The 22838-nt window shown below is 40.0% G+C and overlaps 1 protein-coding gene across 8 annotated transcripts in view; it reads left to right on the forward strand.

Annotated features, from left to right (window-relative positions):
- TANC2 (tetratricopeptide repeat, ankyrin repeat and coiled-coil containing 2) overlaps positions 1-22838 on the forward strand; it is a 702178-nt gene that overhangs the window by 391269 nt on the left and 288071 nt on the right. The window lies entirely within an intron of this gene.

Below are 22838 nucleotides of genomic sequence, written 5' to 3' on the forward strand. Positions count from 1 at the left end.
CATAATAGAGATTAGTACAAAATCCCTCATGATTTCTATGGGCGTTTGCATCATAAGATTAACTGCCTGTCAGGCCCTTTAGAGCCTTCACAGAATCAACTCTTTGCCAGGATTTTGCTTATATACTGTGTAGCGTTCAAAATCCCAGCAAATGGAATAACATGTGACTACCTACAAATCCCTGGAAAAGGTTGATACCAGATTTTCTTTTCAGTTCTCTCTCTCTCTTTTTTTTTTTTTAATAGTATTAAGAGGAGGAAAAATCCCAAAGATACTAAATCTGTAATTCAGGTAACAAGTATATATTTGACTTACTTGGTTTTCAGTGGTTTAAGACTGAAAATGTGTCTTTATTTACTATGTTGTACCAAGGTATTGATGCATAATATGGAACATTATGTAGATTACCACTTGTGTTGTGAGACTATTATAATTCCGAGACACAATTGAAGTAATTTCTCAAATATAAGAAAGTTGAGGTGGAAACCTTAACATGGAATGTTGTCGTACTAAGCCATCAGTTCTCTCCTCTGATATATCACTCCTCCTCGTTCTCCTGGAGTGACCCCTGAAAAATACTTCATTGCTCTATTCCAGTGGTTCTCAAATTTTTGTACTGGTGACCCCTTTCACATAGCAAGCCTCTGAGTGAAACCCCTGTTATAAATTAAAAACACTTTTTAATATATTTAACACCATTATAAATGCTAGAGGCGAAGCGGGGTTTAGGGTGGAGGCTGACAGCTCATGACTCCCCATGTAATAACCTTGTAACCCCTTGTGGAGTCCCAACCCCCAGTTTGAGAACCCCTCCTCTATTCCTTAGTGAGGGGAGGAGGATTTCATAATACAACTATGTGTTTTTAAATGCTTGTTTCAATTCAGACTACTTCAGTTGTTTTCTTCATCTCTTCTTCCTCCATATTAGAGGATGAAGTGAGCTGTAGCTCACGAAAGCTTATGTTCAAATAAATTTGTTAGTCTCTAAGGTGCCACAAGTACTCCTTTTCTTTTTGCGAATACAGGCTAACACGGCTGCTACTCTGAAACCTGTCATATTAGAGACTGTCCCTGATTTTAGTCCTTTGCTCCTGATTTTTCTTGTCTGTCTATACCCAAATAAGATAAGGAGTATTTGTGGCACCTTAGAGACTAACAAATGATTTAGGTCTAAAAGTGGCAATTCTTCAACAAAAAAAACTTCAAAAATAGACTCCAATGAGAGACTCCAATGAGAGACTGCTGAATTGGAATTAATTTGCAAACTGGATACAATTAACTTAGGCTTGAATAAAGACTGGGAGTGGATGGGTCATTACACAAAGTAAAACTATTTCCCCATGTTTATTCCCCCCCCCCCACTGTTCTTCAGACGTTCTTGTCAACTGCTGGAAATGGCCCATCTTGATTATCACTACAAAAGGTTTCCTCCCCTCCCCCCGCTCTCCTGCTGGTAATAGTTCACCTTACCTGATCACTCTCCTTGAAGTGTGTATGGTAACACCCATTGTTTCATGTTCTCTGTGTATATAAATCTCCCCACTGTATTTTCCACTGAATGCATCCGATGAAGCTAGCTGTAGCTCACGAAAGCTTATGCTCATATAAATTTGTTAGTCTCTAAGGTGCCGCAAGTATTCCTTTTCTTTTTGCGGATACAGACTAAAACAGCTGCTACTCTGAAACGTATACCCAAATACTGGGAGTTATATTTTCCCCATGACATGACAATTACCATTGGAACTATGTGTTCAATTTCCACTGTGATTAATATCCATTTGCCTCAAGTCACTTAGGAAACTTTGGTCACACATATTAAAACTCATGGTATTGCCACCATTTTTTGAATATGCAATGTGCTAAATGTTCTTGAAATGTGTAGCCTTTTTTCTCTAGCTTGCAGTATAACCCTGATGTGATTTTTCCGCACCTTATTACATATGCTTGTGTTTCAGAGGCATATCAATGCATTTCCTTCAAGGACACACATTGCTGAGGTTCCTAGAAGTGCCTAAATATATCCTTATGTGCAGCAGGCACCCATAGGACTATAATCACTTTTTCTACAAATGTATGATGTAGGTCTTGTATGATGTAGGCCTTGGGCGGTACTGTAGGCCCAAGGACACTAAAAGGGATAATATACCTTGGTTTGTGTCTGCTTCATACAAAATGTTAAGACATTTCCCCTCCCTCCCTCCATATTCCCTTTTGGGGCTAGAGACTTAACATTTTCAGGGATGTGTTCACCCGTTTCCTGCTCAATAATATAAATTATAGTGGGAAATGGTAACAACTTAGAATCATAAAAATGTAGGGCTGGTAGGGACCTCAAGAAGCCATCAAGTAAAGCCCCCGTGCTGTGGCAGGACCAAGTAAACCTAGACCATCATGACAAGTGTTTGTTCAACTTGTTTTTAAATGCTTCCAGTGATGGGGACTCTATGATCTCCCTTGGAAGCCTATTCCAGAGCTTAACTAACCCTAATTGAATTGAATAATTGAAAGTTTTCCCTAATACCTAACCTAAATCTCCCTGGCTGCAGGTTAAGCCATTATTTCTTGTCCTACCTTCAGTGGACATGGAGAACAGTTGATCACCATCCTCTTTATAACAGCCCTTAACATATTGTACTCCTGAAGAAATTCTGGGACATTGCACACATGCAGAATTCATGTACCCCGCAGATTTCTTTGCTTCCCCACAGAAAAATGACTTTCTGACAGGGAAGCAAAAGGAAGCTGCAAGAACGGCCACATGCACCTCCCCAGCAGTACAGGCGCGTTGTTTCGAGCACCCAGAGCAGCCGGCAGAGAGGTAAATCACTGTGAGGGACTGGGACTGGGGACACCTCAGTTGATGTTGGGTCAGTCCAATCTTTGTGGATCTATACCCAGACTCCCCCCATGCCCAGAGCCCCCCCACACCTGAACCCCCACCCTGCCAAGCGTCACCCAGAACCCAACCCCACTTGGGGCTGGGGACGCCCTGCCTGGTGATTCCTACCCTGTTCTGGGCTCAGCTGCTAATCCAAGCTGGGCTGGGGAAGGAGCACAATTCCCCTACACAGAGCAGATGTGGCCAGGTGAGACCTACCCCCAGAAACCTCCCCTGGCGCTGCACCCTCCCCTCCCAGCTTCCTTCCCCCGTAGTTCCTCAGCCACAGGGGAAGGCGGTCACTGTACAAGGAGCTGCTCCCCTGGCTGCTCAGCCTGTGTACATCCAGATCCCCCCATAGCCAGAATCCCCCAGCAAGCCTCCCACAGCCAAACCCCCCCCACACTGAGCCCTGCACCTGACCCTCCCTGCCGAACCCAACCCCACCTGTTTCCAGACCTCACCCCCGCTGAGCCACACCTACCCCTGCACCTGACCCCCCACCGAGCCTCATCCTCCTACTTCTGGATGTCCCTGCTGACCCCCCACCCCTGCACCGAGATCACCCCTGCTCCAAAAGTCAAACGTCCACCTTGACAACCACCCCACACCCAAACCCCACTGAGTCCCAACCAGCTGCACCCAGCCCTCCACCCCACCAAGCCCTACTCCCCCAGCACCCAGACCGCCCAACTAAGTCCCCCACACCTAGCCCCCCTCACTAAGCCCACCACCTTCACCTGGACCCCCCTGCAGAGTCCCATTATCCCTGCACCCGGAACCCCGCAACGAGCCCCGCAACCCCGTCCAGATCCCCCCTGCACTTGGACCCCGCACTGAGCTGCCCACACCCAGATTTCCTCACACAGAACCCTCTTACCCCACACTCAGATCCCCTCACACTAAGCCCATCCACTCTTGGATCCTGCTGGGCTGAGCCTGCCTGCCCACTCCTGGTGCACCTGGCCTGGAGGGGCAGGGTGCCGGGGTGTTTCCGGGGCAGGCCTGGACCTAGCACTGTGTCAGGGTCAGGTGCAGCCTCACTGCCAAGTCCCTGTTCCGGAAGAGTGATCTCCCATCTCCGTGCAGCCAGTGGCCTGTGTTCCCGACTGCCATGATGGAGCCTCCACATATATTTATTGACAAATAAAATGTGCAGAATTTTAAAATACTTTGTGCAGAATTTTTATTTTTTGGCACAGAATTCCCTCAGGAGTAAATAATGTTGGAAGATTGTTATCAGGTTCTTCCTCGGTTTTCTTTTTTCAAGGCAAAACGTGCCCAGTTTTTTCAACCTTTCTGCACAGGTCAGGTTTCTAATTCTTTCATCATTTTTGCTGTTATCCTCTGGACCAGTAGTTCTCAGTCTGTGGCCCGTGGGGTGCTTGCAGTCCAGTCAACACAGAGCTACAGCCCATGTGACATCCTCAGGGCCAGACAAGTAGTGTTAGATGCAGCCACAATGGTAAATAGATGGAGAACCGCTGCAACTCTTTCCAGTTTGTCCACATCTTTCCTGAATTGTGGTGCCCAGAACTGGACACAGTACTCCTTCTGGGACCTCACTAGTGCTGAGTAGAGTGGGACAATTACCTTCCCTTTCTTACATACAACACTCCTGTTAATACACCCCAGAATCTTATTGGCCTATTTGCCGCTGCTTTGCACAGATGACACATATTCAGTTTGTGACCAACTATAACCCCCAGATCCTTTTCAGCAGTACTGCCACCTAGACAATTATTCCCTGTTTTATAGTTGTGCATTTGATTTTTGTATTACTTAAAGGTTGCCAAGCACTTTCCATTATAAAAGATTTTTGTGCCTTTTTCTGAGAAGCTGTAATACCTCTGTTGTTTGGAATAGGGCTTTGAAATTTCGGAGACGAAAGTCCTAGGGTAGGGGTAGTCCATAGGTGGACCGCGGGCCAAATCCAGACTGCCAGATGCTTTTGAACGGACCCTGAAATCTTTTTATTTACTTATCATTTTTGTTGTTTTTTAAAAAAATTTTGGAGTTTGGACCTTGACTATATCTTGACTAAGAAATTGGGACCTTGCCAAAAAATAATTGACTATCCCTTTCTTAGGGCTACAGAAGTGCCTTTCCTTTGTCCCATGTAAGTCTGCTCAGGTTTAGCTGAGTGATAAACTGCTAGAACTAGTCATTTTCTTCTTGTGGTTTGTGTTCTTCAGGAAAATGTTGGCAGCATGCCAAAATAACTGAATGCAAACATTCTAAAGAGTACGGTTTATACCACTACTGCCATAGCCACAGCACACACTGTACTGGCAATGTCTAGGAGCTGCCAGGGCCAGCTATAGAGTCAGAGAGTGAGGCGAGAGCCAGGCTGGGCTTCCCCCAACTACATGGGCCCAGCATTCCACTCCCCTCTCCCAGCCCCCCAGGAAAACTACATGGGGGAAGAACACCGCACTTCCCATGTGGGGAGAATGCAGCCAAGACAGGCTTCCCACAAAACATATCCCGGATACTCAGCACACTTCCTCTGGGATAGCGTTCTTCTCCTGCTACTAGCTAATGTAGATAGACCTGTAGCTCAAATGGTAGAAGTCTGTACTACTGTACTGAATATTCAGAATTTCAAGCTTGGATGAAGATGCATGATTTTGGAGGTGGGGGGAGTTAGTCTCACACAATAGAATTTCTTTTTCCTTTAAAAAAATATCCCTTGGAAAATTAAATTTAAAAAATTTCGTTAAAAGAATGTTACGGTTTCAAAGTCAAGCATTCAGAAGTTAGGAAATGTCAGGTTTACTGTTCCTTGTGCAGCTTTCAGCCTTTGTGCTAATCTATCATGATACAGTTTTAAATTACATGATCACATGTTGTTTTCATAGGACTACTGCCTCATTCAGTGCATAGGATGGACACACAAGGGGGTAGAATAAATCTTATTCTGGCAACCGTTATTCTGCCATTTCCTGTCTTTTGGGTGCTTGCCTTTGCAAGCTACATAACTTTCTTTGAACATTTTTTTTTGGTGTATAATACATACAGTGGGTCAAATTTAACCCTGATATAATCACACTAATGTGAATGGAATTATATCAAAGATATATTTGGCCCAGAATATGACTTGTTTGCATGCATGCACACACATGTTGTCATGACACTGAAATTTGCCAGTAGTCCTCACACCATAGAATCTGAGATACCACATTTAATTCATATTCTATATATGGTATAAGGAAATAATACATTACCTCAGAGGTGGGCAACCTGTGGCTCCGGAGCCACATGTGGCTCTTCAGAAGTTACTATGCAGCTCCTGGTACAGGCACCAATTCCAGGGCTGGAGCTACAGGTGCCAACTTTCCCATATGCCAGGGGGTGCTCACTGCTCAATGTCTGGCTCTGTCACAGGCCCTGCCCCACTCCACCCCTTCCCACCCCCTCCCCTGAGCCTTCCATGACCTTGCTCCTCCCTCCTTCCCTCCCCCCCCCCAGCCTCCTGCATGTCATAAAACAGCTGATTGGGAGGTATGTGGAGGGAGGGGGAGGTGCTGATCAGCGGGGCTGCCGGTGGCTGGGTGGCGCGGGGAGGTGGGGGAGCCGATGGGGGCTGCTGACGTATTACTGTGGCTCTTTGGCAACGTACATTGGTTAATTCTGGCTCCTTCTCAGGTTCAGGTTGGCCACCCCTGCATTATCTGGTACCAAGATGTGGTAAATGCTGAATTTTTCATGGCAACCCCTGTACATGTACATGTTTCTTTACCAGATGCTTCCTTATTTCATCATTAACATTAATGGTTTAATAAACTGGATATTTACTGGTGCATTATTGTGGAAATACTGTTATTTCTTATTGTCTTAAAATATTTATATCCACATATACTGCATTTTGCATTTCTCTGAGTCAGCATAGGGTGGACATCACACAACTGGATGAAATAAGAGAGTAAAGAGCAAAACCTTTCCTGCCTCCAAGTAAAGATATTTTATTGAGTAATATAAAGTATGTAATCCCAGCTAATTTATATTAACACCAGCTTTCCCCCAACACCAGCATTGTATCCTGTATCCAGCGTAACACAATATTTGCCACTTCACATCTTATTTTATGAAGTAATTTGTTGTTTAAAAAAAAAGCAGCTAATTTCAGAAAGATGAAATGTGACACAGCATAAGGAATGCTCCTTATAACAATATGCTGATGTTCTCCTTTGAGCTCCTTCATTGCTCCTGATGTGATTTGTGGACAGTGGTTCCTGTCAATCGCTGTGTGAGATTGGCAGAAGCTTGTGATGTCTGCCTGAGTGCCATTTCACATATTGTATGTAGCATTTTGTGCCTTACAGAAACCGAAACATCCGATTAGATGTGGACAACAATCTAGCTCAACATTGTCAAATGAATGTCTTTCTAATGACTTCCTAATTTCACCAGGCATTTTGAAGTGGACACTCAGTTTCCTAACAGTTTGTACCTGTCTCTAGCAGTTGTTGCAGGTTGCACAAAGTTCTCTGCAAAGGACCTCTACTGCTTTGTTCTCTCTTTTTTATTCCATTTTTGTGCATGAGTTTGATCATCATGTAGCAGATTAGACACTTTGGGTATGTCTACACTGCATACTGTAGACCACTGGCTGACCCGTGAATTGGGCTTGTAGGGCTTGGGTTATGGGGCTGTTTCATTGCAGCACAGACTCTCAGGCTTGAGCTGGAGCCGAGGTTCTACGACCCTGCAAGGTGGGAGGGTCTGAGAGCTCGAGCTTCAGTCTGAGCCCAGAAGTCTACACTGCAATAAAACAGCACCACAAACCTTAGTCAGCTGGCATGGGCCAGCTGTGGGTTTTTAATTGCAGTGTAAAAATACCCTTTGTTGTGGGGGTCTGTTGTCCACCACCACTAACATACATCTGTTTTTCTTTGTGTTGTACTTGATAAACTAGAAACACACCATTAAAGTATTATATCATTTAAAAGATTGATCATTACTATGATAGAATTATTGTTACTATGAAATGCAGCATCTTCCAAATAGGGGATGTACACATGGAAAAAAATTGCCTGTTTTATTAATTTAATTGGGAGCATTGTCCTCTGAACTTATAGTGACTGACCAGATACATCTAAATATAATAAATGATATACAGTACAAGATCACTGCATATTTTACTTCTGCCATGCTCCCTGTGGAACATCTTGTGGACATATATAGTGTAAAAAAACAAGTTGAAAACTTACTTTGCTGCTCTGTGTATATGTTGAACCCATTTCCCTAACCCCTGTTTGTCTGAAGTTGTGAACTCCTGGTGGCAGGGGCTGTACCTTCTTAGCTGTCTGGTAAGTGCCCCACATTGTGAGAGCTACCATAAATAAAGTATAAAGGTTTTATAGACTCATAGATATTAAGGTCAGAAGGGACCATTATGATCATCTAGTCTGATCTCCTGCACAATGCAGGCCACAGAATCTCACCCACCCACTCCTGTGATAAACCTCTCACCTATGTCTGAGCTATTGAAGTCCTCAAATCGTGGTTTAAAGACTTCAATGAGCAGAGAATCCTCCAGCAAGTGACCCATGCCCCATGCTACAGAGGAAGCTGAAAAACCTCCAGGGCCTCTTCCAGTCTGCCCTAGAGGAAAATTCCTTCCTGACCCCAAATATGGCGATCAGCTAAACCCTGAGCATATGGGCAAGATTCACCAGCCAGATAAGATGCGAGTCTGGGATAGTTCTTGTGGCAAAGCATTTTATGAATTATCTATTGCAGAGCCATGTGATAGACTGTATTTACCAAACACCTCTGACCACCTCACTTTCAATCTGACTACTAATCTGTCACTTACAAACAACCATCATTAAAAGAAAAAAAAACCTTGAATGTTTCAGGTTTTTCACTTTTCCTCATCAAATGTGGAATTTCCTCACCAAAATTACACTGGTTGGAAGTATAAGATGGACAGTACTTAATCTTACTTCTGACAGTTTTGGGGTCCAATAAATTGATGAACAATCCAAGTAAAAAACATGTGCTTTATTCCACTGAGCAGCGGGGAATCATCTCCGTTTCTAATTAAACACAACATTTGTTTTTATTTCCGGTGGGCCACAGTATGTTAGCTTGGTGACCTTATGATTTACTGAAAAAAAATTCACTCATTTTCAGGGTTTTCTAAATTAGTTGCAATTATTGATTAAATTATAATTATTGTTAACTGAGTAATTTTAGAGGTTTCTAAAATGTATTAATTTTAAATTCTCACGCACTTTTTACAGGCTGTACAATTGGATTCATGTTACAAAGTCAGTCTAGTTGTATGGGCAGAAAAGTGTGACAATTTGTATCAATAATGTTTTGTGAAACTCTAGAACATTTCTAGAACCCCCCCCCCGCATCCTCATGATTGCTAATTGCTATACAGCAGGAGTATACATTTCTTTAAGGGTATATCTGTATGTACAGCACTGCAACGGGTCAGCCAATACAGCTGCGCTGCTGCAGCACCTCTGGTGAAGATGCGCTATGCCGACAGGAGAGAGCGGCATTGACATAAAAAAAACAAACAACCCCCGCGATCAGCAGAAGCTATGTCGGCAAGAGAAGCTCTCCTACCAACATAGCACTGTGCACACGAGCACTTATGTCACTCAAAGGGGTGGAATATTCACACCCCTGAATGATGTAAGTTTTGCTGACGTAGGCTGTAATATAGACATAGCCTAAGGAAAGAGGCCAGACTGGCCAGTTTCTTTCTGTAGAAGAATGAGTTTCCCCAGTGTCTGCCATTAATGCCACAATAGATGATGGCTTTTCTCACCTGAGAAATACCAGTGATTTTGCTACAAGAGGGAATTTTCCAGAGCAGAGAACTCCTGCTTAGTAGAAATTGCTCAAGTGTTTATCCAATTATTAACAAAGTGCTAATGTCCTCTTTTACAAGAAAAACAAAAATATTTTGATACTGCTTGAAAATAATGTTGTGAAGTACCATATGTATACTGTGCATATTTAAGTAATATAATATTTAATTTTATTGTAAAAATAAAATCAGTTTTTTAAAAAGCAGGAGAATACATGGATGTATATCATTAATTATCTACTGCAGAGCCATGCGATAGACTATATTTACCGAACACTCTGACCACCTCACTTTCAATCTGACTAGTAATCTGTCACTTATAAACAACCATCATTAAAAAGAAAAAAAAAAAACTTTTAAAATTATTTCAGTCAAATTTACTAACCGACTGCTTACACAAAATGTATATAGTATGTTTAACAAAAGTGATAAACTACAAAGTCCTCTGTTATGGAGGTGTCAGCCATGGCTCTTTAGATAAGGTTAGTTGAGTTTTACACATAAACAGGAATTCAATCTCTTTGTTATGTATGAAGAATAGAGTGTATTCTACATAAAATTAAAGTGCTTATTCTTGGAGTACTGAATGGAACATTGATTCTTGAATGAGCCCCTAATGCTGCCATGATATAAAGAAAGAATTTTCATAATTTTACTGCATTTTAATGCGTGCTCCCAGATTAGATTAGATTAAATTGATTTTTAAAGATGCATTAGGGGTTTTAAAAACATTTTTCCATTATGGTGTCACTGTAGGGCCAAGTTAAAGTTGTTTGGGTGCTTTAACTGTGCATTGCCACAGCTATATTATAAAACACATATTGGATAAGCAGCTTAATTAACCATTTATCTGTGCCAGTTTTCCCACAGTTCTTTTTATTCTTAGTTCCTTTGCTAAAATATAGACTGGAGAACTATTCTGAATTTATAAATTGATGAGCTAAAATAGAATTTAAAGGGCAGGTAGTAAATTACAGAAAGTAAAATAAAGGTGGTAGCATTTACATTTACGCTTAAAGTTAAAAGAACAACTTCAATATGGGATGTTACAGTTATTAGGAGATAGCAAATCGAATCCTATACAGTCTTGTTATTAGGCAAACAATCCTAATTCTGTACTATTCGGGGCAGGTGACCTGTACCAACACAGAAGTATGAATCTGTAAATACAAAAAGAAAAGGAGTACTTGTGGCACCTTAGAGACTAACAAATTTATTAGAGCATAAGCTTTCGTGAGCTACAGCTCACTTCATCGGATGCATTTGGTGGAAAAAATGGTTTTTTTTCCACCAAATGCATCCGATGAAGTGAGCTGTAGCTCACGAAAGCTTATGCTCTAATAAATTTGTTAGTCTCTAAGGTGCCACAAGTACTCCTTTTCTTTTTGCGAATACAGACTAACACGGCTGCTACTCTGAAACCTCTGTAAATACAGTTCTTTATCAATGAGCCAATTATACTTGCATGCCAAATGAATTATCAGACTACCTTTCGCAATTCAGCCAAACAACTCTGAGGTTAGAATTTAGAAATTTAAACAAGTTTTGTGATTATCAAAAATGTCAATTCAATTGAAAATTACCTTGCCCAGGTGAAATTCCTAGACAAGCTTTTCCCCTTTACATGTTATATCATCACACAGTAAACCCCATACATACTATGCAGATTAATCATTTTAAAGCTATTCTAATTTTTCTGGGGTTTCACGATTCCTGTAGGCTCTTAGAACACTTTAACCAAATATTCAACAGTGACAGAAATCCTTAGCTTACAAATCAGTTCTAACTTCTCTTTCTTTCTCATTTGAGGAGTTGCCAGTTTCTTGTGACTAAAAAAGGTGCAACACTTCTCTAATTGATTGCTTTAAAATGCTCACGTGCGCTATGTTCTGAGAGGTACCGTTGCTGAAAGTGGGCGATTTTCCTGTTTCAAATAAGATGAGGCTTAGTGTAATGAGTTCTTCCAATCGCAGCACTCTTAGATTTTCTTGTAAAAAATTAATTGTGCTAGGTATTATGCACACACTTAACAAAATAATCCATGCCCCAAACAGTTTGTCTTTATTGGATAGCAGCACTAAATCATTCCTGGCTTTGTAATGCTCATTTTTGAGATAATGACATCCCCATAATATTTTTTATCCTAAACTACTTATATGTATTCTCACTCTAACTCCACATTCATTTAGGTTTTGTCTGGGAATAAATACATATAAACTTGTATATTGTACATTCTCGGTAGGATTTTCTAAAGCATTCAACATTGGCCTAACTCTGCTTCTGCCAAAGTCAGTGGTTAAATTCCCATTCACTTCAGTGGGAGCAGATTTAGACAGCTAGGAAGGGAAATTACCATAAAAAGAATTCACACAGGTACAACCTATTGTTTCTTCATGGACGACTGAACGGTCCTGTGACATTTATTTTGCCACATAATTATGCGGAGTGAGTCCTGTCTTAATCTTTTTGCTGGTACAAATTTTGCTTTCAGTCTGCAGGACAGTTTACTTGGTCAGGTGCCACCATACTGATTAATATATTTCCCTGTAACTGTGAGACAGCCTAATAGCAACAGAAATGCAATTAGTGCTGCAACAGAGTGCAGGCTGAATTAACAATCATAATGGAGACTTGTATTTCAGAAATACAGGCTGAATAGAAATGTAGGTTCATGTAATCTTCTGGTTGTATAGACATTATCCAGTCTGTGTAGGAGATAGACAAAGGTCAAGGTTGGTTGCTAACCTCATTATTTATTGTTTGCACTTCTCAGTTTGCTGAGTAGCAGCTGTGCATGATCCAAGCTAAATATATTTGGGGTACCTCTTCATTATTGGAAATAATTTGCTCCACAATTTTTTCACTTGGCAATGCTCTTCCTGGCCATTTTGTTCCTGATAAGAGAGAGAGAGCATGGTTTGGAGAACCACTGGTTTTCCTCACTTCTGTCTGACTGCATTTTTTGCTGTCCCTATCAATAGTTAATTATTGTTCCTGAATTTTTATCGTCATTTGACCATAAATAAATACTTTGTGGAGACGTCTAGGCCAGGGGTTCTCAACGTTTTTCTTTCTGAGGCCCCCCAAACACGCTATAAAAATTCCACGGCCCACCTATGCCACAACTGGTTTTCTGCATATAAAAGCCAGAGCCGGCATTAGGGGGTAGCAAACAGGGCAATTAACTGAGGCCCCATGCACAAGGGCCCCTATGAAGCTAAGTTGCTCAGGCTTCGGCTTCAGCCCCGGGTGATAGGGCTCAGGGCCCCAGCCTTCAGCCCCATGCAGTGGGGTTTCGGCTTTCTTCCATGGGCCCCAGTGAGTCTAACACTGGCCATGCTTGGTGGACCCCGTGAAACCCCCCACTGGGGGCCCCGGACCCATAGTTGAAAACCACTTGTCTAGGCTACTAAAATGAGTGTGTTTTAATGTTTAAGGTTTCTATTTACTTAATAGCACTTAGGCTAATGTTGATGAACCTGTCACCTCAAAGGCATACCATGCTTCATGAGAGACATTCATAGCTAAGAAACTAACAGATTTTAGGTTTTCTTCAGTGCAAACACACCAGTGAAGCACTATTAGAGCAAGAGTCCTTTTAACTAGTAATGAACACTGTAAACTGGACACTAACTGTTGAAGTGTTTGGTGTGTTTTGTTTTATCTTGCTTGTTTTTAATTCTGGAAGATGATGAGAAGGGATATATGTGCTTGTGCTACTACCTCTTCAAATAATAAATGTTTCACTTGAGAAAGTCCATGTGCTATAGGATTTAGAGATTAATGGTATATGCAGTCTCCCTTTTTGGCTAGTATCTGGCTGCACTTCTAATATGAAACATAGGGAACTCTTCTCACTTTGGCATTAAAGCTAATGCATAGCTGAAGACTAGGGATATGAAGGCTAGCCCTGACCTGTGGATAGAGTAATCACTCCTCATCAACTATTTATGCTAATTTCTGCTCTATTTAATCTCAGAGACATTATTTATGTTTAAAATATACATGGCATGTTCTCTTCACCTAGCTATGTTCCTTTGTTCTCTTCCCTCTGTGCTTTCAAACCCTTTGTACTTTTTGGCTTGCCACCCAATTATTTGCATTCTAGTACATTCTTAGATTGAAAAGTCCTCTGGATTCTGTTTTTTTAATTATTTAAAACTAGTGCTCCTGTGGGCTATATATTCAAGAGGGTACCACTGAGTATTCTAATGCTATTCACCCTCTGAGAGTTATAACCAATCCTGGAGCTTTGTAAGATACCCTAAACAGACAATATCATTTATTTCACTGATGGAATAAGATGGAAGTAGCTAGGTAAACGAATTCAGTAGCCTAAACTATATTTTTCCCCAGCAGTCCTATACAACGAATATCTTCCTCTGTGAAATGACTTGGCCTTACTTTGAAACAATCAGCCATTTAAAGCTAGGGTGGATAGAATCTGTTCTCTCTCTGTGTGCGCATATGTCTATGTGTGTACATATACTTCATCTGCCTGGTTTAGTTTGTACTTTGGATGTATTTTACTGCTTAGTTTGGGCCTTTTAAATTGTTACATTTTTTAGGTATGGAATTTAGGAACTATACTGAAAATAGATTAGGGCTCTGTTTCTATGGAATTTGGCACTCCCACAGTTAGTTCTTTCTCTTCCTGTGGATACAGCCATGGAATCCAAAGTCCAGCTCAGACCATATCTAGGAGTTGTGATTTGCTGTGGTATGTTTAATTAGTACACACAGTAATAGCATGATGTACTTAAATTTGGATAGTTCTGTTTCTCCTCTCAGGCCAAGTCTACACTATAAACTTAGATCGGTATAACTACATCACTCAGGGTGTGACAAATCCACACCCCATGAGCCACGCAGTTATACCAACCTCTTCCCCTCCCCACCCCCCTATTCCCCCACTGTAGACAGCTCTATGTCAAGGGGAGAGCTTCTCCTGTTGACATAGCTACTACCTTTTGGGGAGATGGATTAACTTCACCAATGGGAGAAGCTCTCCCATCGGCGTAGTAGCATCTTCACTGAACTACTACAGCAGCCCCAGTGTAGCTGTGCCGGTGCAGCATTTTAAGTGTAGACTGTCCTCAATTCCTGCAAGACTGGAATTGTCACAAGTCTGCCTGCATGGAACTTATTGCAGACTCAGGGTGTAAATGACCATGATCAGATAAAGAAATTAGACAATGTCCAGTAACTGTAAGGAGTTGTTATAAAGGTTTTATCAGTAAAATTTAAACAGTTGGAGAATAAGTAGAATGAGGGATGAAAAAGTATCATTCTTTTTGTTTTGTTTGTTTTATGTGACACCCAAGAGTCAGCCAAATTAATGTTTATTTATGTTTTAGACTAGGAAACATATTGGTTTTGGCGTGCATGTCTTATCATGCAGTTTGAGAACACAATTGAAATCACCCACAATAAGTAGAGTAAGTCCTGTGAGCAAAAAGAAATATTATTAAAATGTTATCGAAGAAAGCACAAAAATATTAATATCAATCATGGGCTTTCATAGTTGTAATGTTCACCTCATCTATTTGTCCTGAGATCAGTAAGAGCCTGCCATCTTTAACAGAGGTAGAAATGAAACAGAGGTAGAAATGAAAACATTACAGATAAATATACAACCAACTGGGTGTTACTAAAGCATAAATAAAATGATATAACTCTAATAATATAATTAATAATGAAATATAATAAAATAGAATATAATTTTTCAATTATATAGGATATGTTTTAAAAGTTAAACTAGTAAGCATAACATAATGGGAAAAATTCCTAAAATAATCCCATTATCAATTCCCAACTATTGTAAAATCAAAGAGCATTTTTTCTTGCTTTATCAAATCAAAAAACCAAGGAGTATTCTCATACATTAACATTTCAGAAGGGCCAGTGAACCCAATTCTACAATTGAATATAACAAATACAAAAATAAACTTTGCTTCCAGAATTTTTCAAGATTTTTTTGAGTGAGCTTTGGAAAGGGAAGGTTGGAGCTGCGACTATGGTACACTTCAAGAAATTCCTTAAGATCTTGTGGGTTATTAGAGAAGCAACATTTTCCTTCAGAAAAAAAGATGAACTTTGCTAGGTAACAATGACTGAATGAATATTCCTTTTGGCAAGGGGATCTTGAATTCTATGGTCGTTTTCTGAGAGTTTCTACATATAGATCAGGGTAGAAGAAAATGTGGTTGCTTTGGTTTTCCATTTATTGATGTGTCTCAGAATAAATGTTTTATTTTGATATCTTGGTTTAGCATTTGATGATTAAGGGTTGCTCAGATTTGTTCTCTTTAGACTCAGGTCTCAAAATGATGGGCTGATTCAATTTCAAACAATGGTGTGTTTGCAGGTTTACTTAAATTTAATTAAGGTGGCCAAAGCACCCTGCTTCTCTTTTTTAGAATAAATATAATTTAAAGTATGTCCTAATCTTCCATGCAGGTCTCTGCTCATGTTCAGTGTCCATGCAGTATTTGTAACTCCTCGAACTGCTGAAAAAAGGGCTTTTTGGATAGTGGGAAATGGAGCTGGAGCAAGATGCATCCTGCTCAGCACTCACATCATGTGACATCTCCCTCTCATCCAATTTAAATTTAACATCAAATGAAGTAATGCCAGTAAAACTGTTGGGGGAAGGGAAGTGGAAGTGCTCCCCACCTCAGCACTGCCCTTTGGTGTTAGGAGGGTGCTCTTTCATTTTAAGAGAGTTTTGCTTAATATTTGATGGTACAATATGTCCTGTGTGACACAGGTCCTCATTCAGCCTAGCCTATAGAATGTGCCAACTCTGAAGCTTTAAACGCAATCTGACAAGGGCATACATTTCTGAAAAATATCAACGGATGAATTACTTATTTTCAAAATTAGATCACTCAAATAGCTGAAAAGATATTTTTATTGATGACTTTTCTCTCCTCCTGCCCTCTGTCCTCCCCACACACAATTCCTTCTGGGATGAAACCAAATATAAGAAATGTCTGCCAAAAAAGGTGATTTTTGAAAAGTTTTATAAGAAGCCGAAAACATGGATTTTAGAATGGAATGGTCTTGGAAATCTCTACTGCTGTGACTTCTTATTCTGAAGAATTTTCACCATACATACTTATTGGCAGTCAAGAGTTAAAAGAAATGTAATATTTTTGAAGGGAAGATCAAAGCAGCGTATTTTCGCCTGCATGCATTTATTTTAATTAGTTTCACCTCCCAAAATCTGTTTCATCAAGCAGGTACACTGGAGACTTTCTGGCAGTTCACATGAAAAATGACTTGTGTGCAGAGAAACCAGGAGTTTTTCCTGGAGCCTTGTTAGAGCATCTTTCCTCTCAAAGGTTTGCCAGAGTATTCTTGAGAACAGCTGTTTAACACGTTCATGCTGGGATTCCCAATCTGGTATAATCTATATTAAAGACAGTTATCTTGACCAAGAGGAGGATCGGTTTTTTGCCTGTTGTTTCCAGTAGTAGTAATTGTGCATCAAACTTGTCATTTAATTTGCTATAATTAACTGTAAATAGCCTTATAGTTGTAAACAAAATTGGAATTGAACGATTTTTCCTATTGGAAGTACAGGAAGATACAGATTTGTTTTTTTAGGAAGAGTCCTTTTCTTCCTGAACACACATTTAATGTAAATAATTTTTGAAAAAGGTTAAAATAATCATTATTAAACACTTGTTTTACGTGTGTTCTGTATAGGTTTTGGGGTACTTAGTTAACTTTTTTCTTGTTTAGTTAGCTGTTCTTATTCATGTAAACCTTTTCAGCTTGACTGACTCATTTTCTGCTTTGGAAATTAATTAGTGCTGCCTTTTTATACAAGAAGAGATTTTGATCAGTTTGTTTGTTATGATTTGAAGGAGATTGTAATCATGTCTCTAAGTGGGATAATTATAATTGTATTTAATATGTTTTTCTAGGAGACACTTTGCTTTTTCTTTTCTCTGTCATTCAACATCTTTATATAACATGTCACTGTTGTGGCTTATTGTTATATTTTGTGCCTCCCTCTTCAGTGTTTTGTAGGGGATTTCTTAGAGGTGCAGTGGTTGAAGGGAGTGAGTTACAGCCAGAGACACATACATAATATTATAGTTCTTTGTGTATTGAACTAGTATGATACTAGAATGAGCAACGTTGGAAGTATTAATTTCTTCTGTATAATGATATCTGTACTTTAAGATATATCATTTTGGTTGAGGTTAGAATAACAAGCAAAGATTTTTGTCTTGTCAAGATTGAGACTGTGATGACGTGATACCTGTGTTATGAAAAAAGGGCAGATTCACTTAATAAATGTTTAGGTACCCATTGACATTTTGCATTTACAAACATAACTGAAGAAAGCTTTCATGTTCACTAGGAACAATCTGTTGCACAAGACAATCTTTCTTAAAAAAGAAGTATTGACATATCTCTTTGTTATAATAAGTGCTCTAATAAAAAAATCCTAATATTCTAGTATTTATTAATATTTATTCACATTTACAAATATTTTTGTCCATTTTAATTTTGATTTTAATCTCATACAAAAATATCCTTTCTATAAATATTTCACATATTTGTGCCATGGAAGACACAACCATGTGTTCTATATTCTAGTATTTATATTGCTTTGGTTTCAGCAGAGCCAAGACTCATTTGGGACTTCAGAGAGGACTGAAGGCTATAGCCGTAGCTTTAATGGGTGTGGTCCAACTACTTTGAAACTGATAGTTATTTGTTTCAGGTCTTCTGTGGATCAATAACACTGCAGCACTTAAAACATTTTACCATCAGGGAGAGCATTATATAGTCATTGGGCAGCTTCCAACACATGAATGAGCCTCTAGCAGGGCCAGTTCCATTGTTAACAAAAGATGGGGAATATATGATACGCAAAAAGCCAAGGCAGAATTGCTGCTGTTGCTATCTTTAAAGAGTGGATTTACCAAGTTTCTCTTTTAAACTCGTACTCTGTCTATTTCAGTCTAATCGTTAGCAGTTTTGTAGTACAGCTCAAGCACATCTGAGAGATTTATATAAAAAGTTAGTGGGCAATTCAAAACAGATAGCTTTTGAGGGATATTTCTAGCATGTACAGTGGTTTTATTTCACTCTGATGGGAAATAACAATACCTTTACATCATTCAGAAAGATATAGATTTTGTGGTCCAGTTCTCCCTCTTGTGACTGTGGAAGGGCCAAAACTCAGTGGAAATTCAGCAGTTCTTTTATACAGGATGCAGCCAGAAAGTGGACAGACCACTCAAGAGCACTTTGAGCTAAGCTTTCTTGGGAGCTGTTAATGGGGTTAGTAGGTCAAGGGAATTCAAATGTGTGGCCAGTGGTTATATGAACTGTGTGCATCTATTTAATGACAGGTTTCAGAGTAGCAGCCGTGTTAGTCTGTATTCGCAATAAGAAAAGGAGTACTTGTGGCACCTTAGAGACTAACAAATTTATTAGAGCATCCGATGAAGTGAACTGTAGCTCACGAAAGCTTATGCTCTAATAAATTTGTTAGTCTCTAAGGTGCCACAAGTACTCCTTTTCTTTTTGCATCTATTTAATGGATTTCTACGATGGCTCATAGAATCATAGAATATCAGGGTTGGAAGAGACCTCAGGAGGTCATCTAGTCCAACCCCCTGCTCAAATCAGGACCAATCCACAACTAAATCATCCCAGCCAGGGCTTTGTCAAGCCTGACCTTAAAAACTTCTAAGAAAGGAGATTCCACCACCTCCTGAGGTAACGCATTCCAGTGTTTCACCACCCTCCTAGTGAAAAAGTTTTTCCTAATATCCAACCTAAACCTCCCCCACTGTAACTTGAGACCATTACTCCTTCTTCTGTCATCTGCTACCACTGAGAACAGTCTAGATCCATCCTCTTTGGAACCCCCTTTCAGGTAGTTGAAAGCGGCGATCAAATCCCCCCTCATTCTTCTCTTCCGCAGACTAAACAATTCCAGTTCCCTCAGCCTCTCTTAATAAGTGATGTGTTCCAGCCTCCTAATCATTTTTGTTGCCCTCTGCTGGACGTTTTCCAATTTTTCCACATCCTTCCTGTAGTGTGGGGCCCAAAACTGGACACAGTATTCCAGATGAGGCCTCATCGATGTCCAATAGAGGGGAATGATCATGTCCCTCAATCTCCTGGCTACGCCCCTACTTATACATCCCAAAATGCCATTGGCCTTCTTGGCAACAAGGGCACACTGTTGACTCATATCCAGCTTCTCATCCACTGTAACCCCTAGGTCCTTTTCTGCAGAACTGCTGCCTAGCCATTCGGTCCCTAGTCTGTAGTGGTACATGGGGTTCTTCCATCCTAAGTGCAGGACTCTGCACTTGTCCTTGTTGAACCTCATCAGATTTCTTTTGGCCCAATCCTCTAATTTGTCCAGGGCCTTCTGTATCCCATCCCTACCCTCCAGCATATCTACCTCTCCTCCCAGTTTAGTGTCATCTGCAAACTTGCTGAGGGTGCAATCCATACCATCCGCCAGATCATTAAGGAAGATGTTGAACAAAACTGGCCCGAGGACCGACCCTTGGGGCACTCCACTTGATACCGGCTGCCAACTAGACATGGAGCCATTGATCACTACCCATTGAGCCTGACAATCTAGCCAGCTTTCTATCCACCTTATCGTCCATTCATCTAGCCCATACTTCTTTAACTTACTGGCAAGAATACTGTGGGTGATCGTGTCGAAAGCTTTGCTAAAGTCAAGGAATAACATGTCCACTGCTTTCCCCTTATCCACAGAGCCAGTTATCTCATCATAGAAGGCAATTAGATTGGTCAGGCATGACTTGCCCTTGGTGAATCCATGCTGACTCTTCCTGATCACTTTTCTCTCCTCTAAGTGCTTCAGAATTGATTCATTGAGGACTTGCTCCATGATTTTTCCAGGGACTAAGGTGAGGCTGACTGGCCTGTAGTTCTCAGGTTCCTCCTCCTTTCCTTTTTAAAAGATGGGCACTACATTAGCCTTTTTCCAGTCGTGACCTCCTCCGATCACCATGAGTTTTCAAAGATAATGGCCAATGACTCTGCAATGGCTTATGGTGGCTTGTGTCTTTTTTTGCCTGTAGGTTGGATGTGAGGATTCCAACTCCCAAAAAATAGATAATTGATGTAAAGAGACAGACTGTCAAATATCCCAAATTATCTATTTTATAAATACGTTCTTTATAGCCTGGAAATAAATTCAGTATTTCTTCCAGCTTTTTCCCTTGTCTTCAGATGCATTTTTGTGTCTCTCTGTGGGTATGTATGTATGTATAGGTACCAAATGCATAGACTATGTTCATATCAGTGGGAAGCAGTGACACAGAACACCTTGCACAAAACGCCATAAGAAGGTAATTCAGCTTTAATTCTCCTTTTAATCAAAACTAAACATTTAATTAGAGGGCTGAAACTGAATTTCTGAGATGTAAGTCTTTCACTAATGCGTTAGATTGTTCTTTTATGACTGCCTTTCTTTTAATCTGAAGAAAACTTTCCTAATTAAACACTAGCTCAGTCATAAACTGCACGACAGAGAAATAATGACATAAATAGAAAATGCAATGGAATTAGTGAGCTGCACAGATATTAAATACCTCATGCTAAGGCACAATAAATGCTACTCCTAATAGGACAGAGAGAAAATATGATAGCTCTAAAAGAATAAATAATTTCTTATGTTTTTGTTCAAATTTTATTTTATATTAGATAGTAATCCTGGAATTAAGCACTAACAAATAAAATTGGTCCTAATATTCAGTCCACAGAAATAAAGGATGAACCCTCAGTAGCTCCTCAATTTCTAAATGTTTTCTATGCCTGATTGGAATGTGTTGATAGCACAGCAGTGAAAATGAATAGGTAGCTGTCGCAGACCATACCATACCATACCATTCATTCCATCCTTGTCTTTGTGATTCAGTGAGCAGATCTTCAGAAATAACTAACGTGCTTAAAGAACAGAGACCCCCAGTCTGTGCCTTAGAAAAATACTATAAATTTGGGCTGACAGCTTCTAATCCTCAGATGGGTTTTCGTTTGCAATACCGTGGATCTTTGCTCTTAAAGAGTTCTAGCAATTACACTGGCTTTATTTTTTGCAAGTTCTAAAATATTTTTCCTACTCTTTGTTTTACAGTATTGTATTAAATGTGTATACATAAATTCTAACCAAATTTTTAAGATTAAGAATACAATTTCTAATTCACATACAGCTAACACATTAGGTCATAAAGTTACTCTTTTCTCCTTCAGCATAGAGACGCATATCCAGTTTGGGGCGGGAATTCTGTGCACCTCCTGCTAATCAACCCTTTACACCATTGACAGCAGTCAGTGCATCACTTTTCTCCTTGAAATTCTTGCTAATGGAAAGGTATCTCTGTATGGATCATGCCAATGGGAGAGAGACCAAAGGATTCAATTGTTAGGAGACCGTTCTGGAATGAAGACATTACTCATTTGTCCTCTTTGGAAAGTATTCTCCATACTCACAAATATATTTAGACTAAAGTAAACATTAAAGGTCCCTTCTAAACTAATCCACAATGACACATTCATAATTGTTATAAAGATTGGGCATCACTTGCCCTACTGACCAATTCAAGTTCTGTACTGACAGTGTCCCTGAGGATATAAAGGAGAATCAGGGGATTAAAACTGAGAATCAGAAAGACAAGCTCTTTGCCCCACTGAAAAGCAAACATCCACTGCAGAAATTATTATTATAAATTAATCATGCCAATTAAACTTTTTGAATATTTGCATTGTGTTATTAGTTCCTATCATTGGATGAATTTTCTAGTCCTTACTCATGCAAAATTCCTATCAAAGTCACATGGGAGTTCTACTTGCACCTGTGCAAGGATCTCCAGTTTTGGTCCGTTGACTTCAATAAAACATGAGTGGGACTTAAGTCTTAGTAAGGAGTGCAGGATTAGGTATGTAGTACTTATAATATGTGTTTTTAGGTAATTTTTTAACTTATTTTAATATAACTTCCTACGTTTGGAGCATAATTCTGCTATGGAAGTCAATAGGACGTTTGCAGTTGTCTAACTTCCTGGGAATAGGGTTGGACCTTAAAGTGTGTACACAAACTGGGCTAAT

This window comes from Dermochelys coriacea, chromosome 27, assembly GCF_009764565.3.
Source record: "Dermochelys coriacea isolate rDerCor1 chromosome 27, rDerCor1.pri.v4, whole genome shotgun sequence".
Lineage (NCBI taxonomy): Eukaryota > Metazoa > Chordata > Testudines > Dermochelyidae > Dermochelys > Dermochelys coriacea.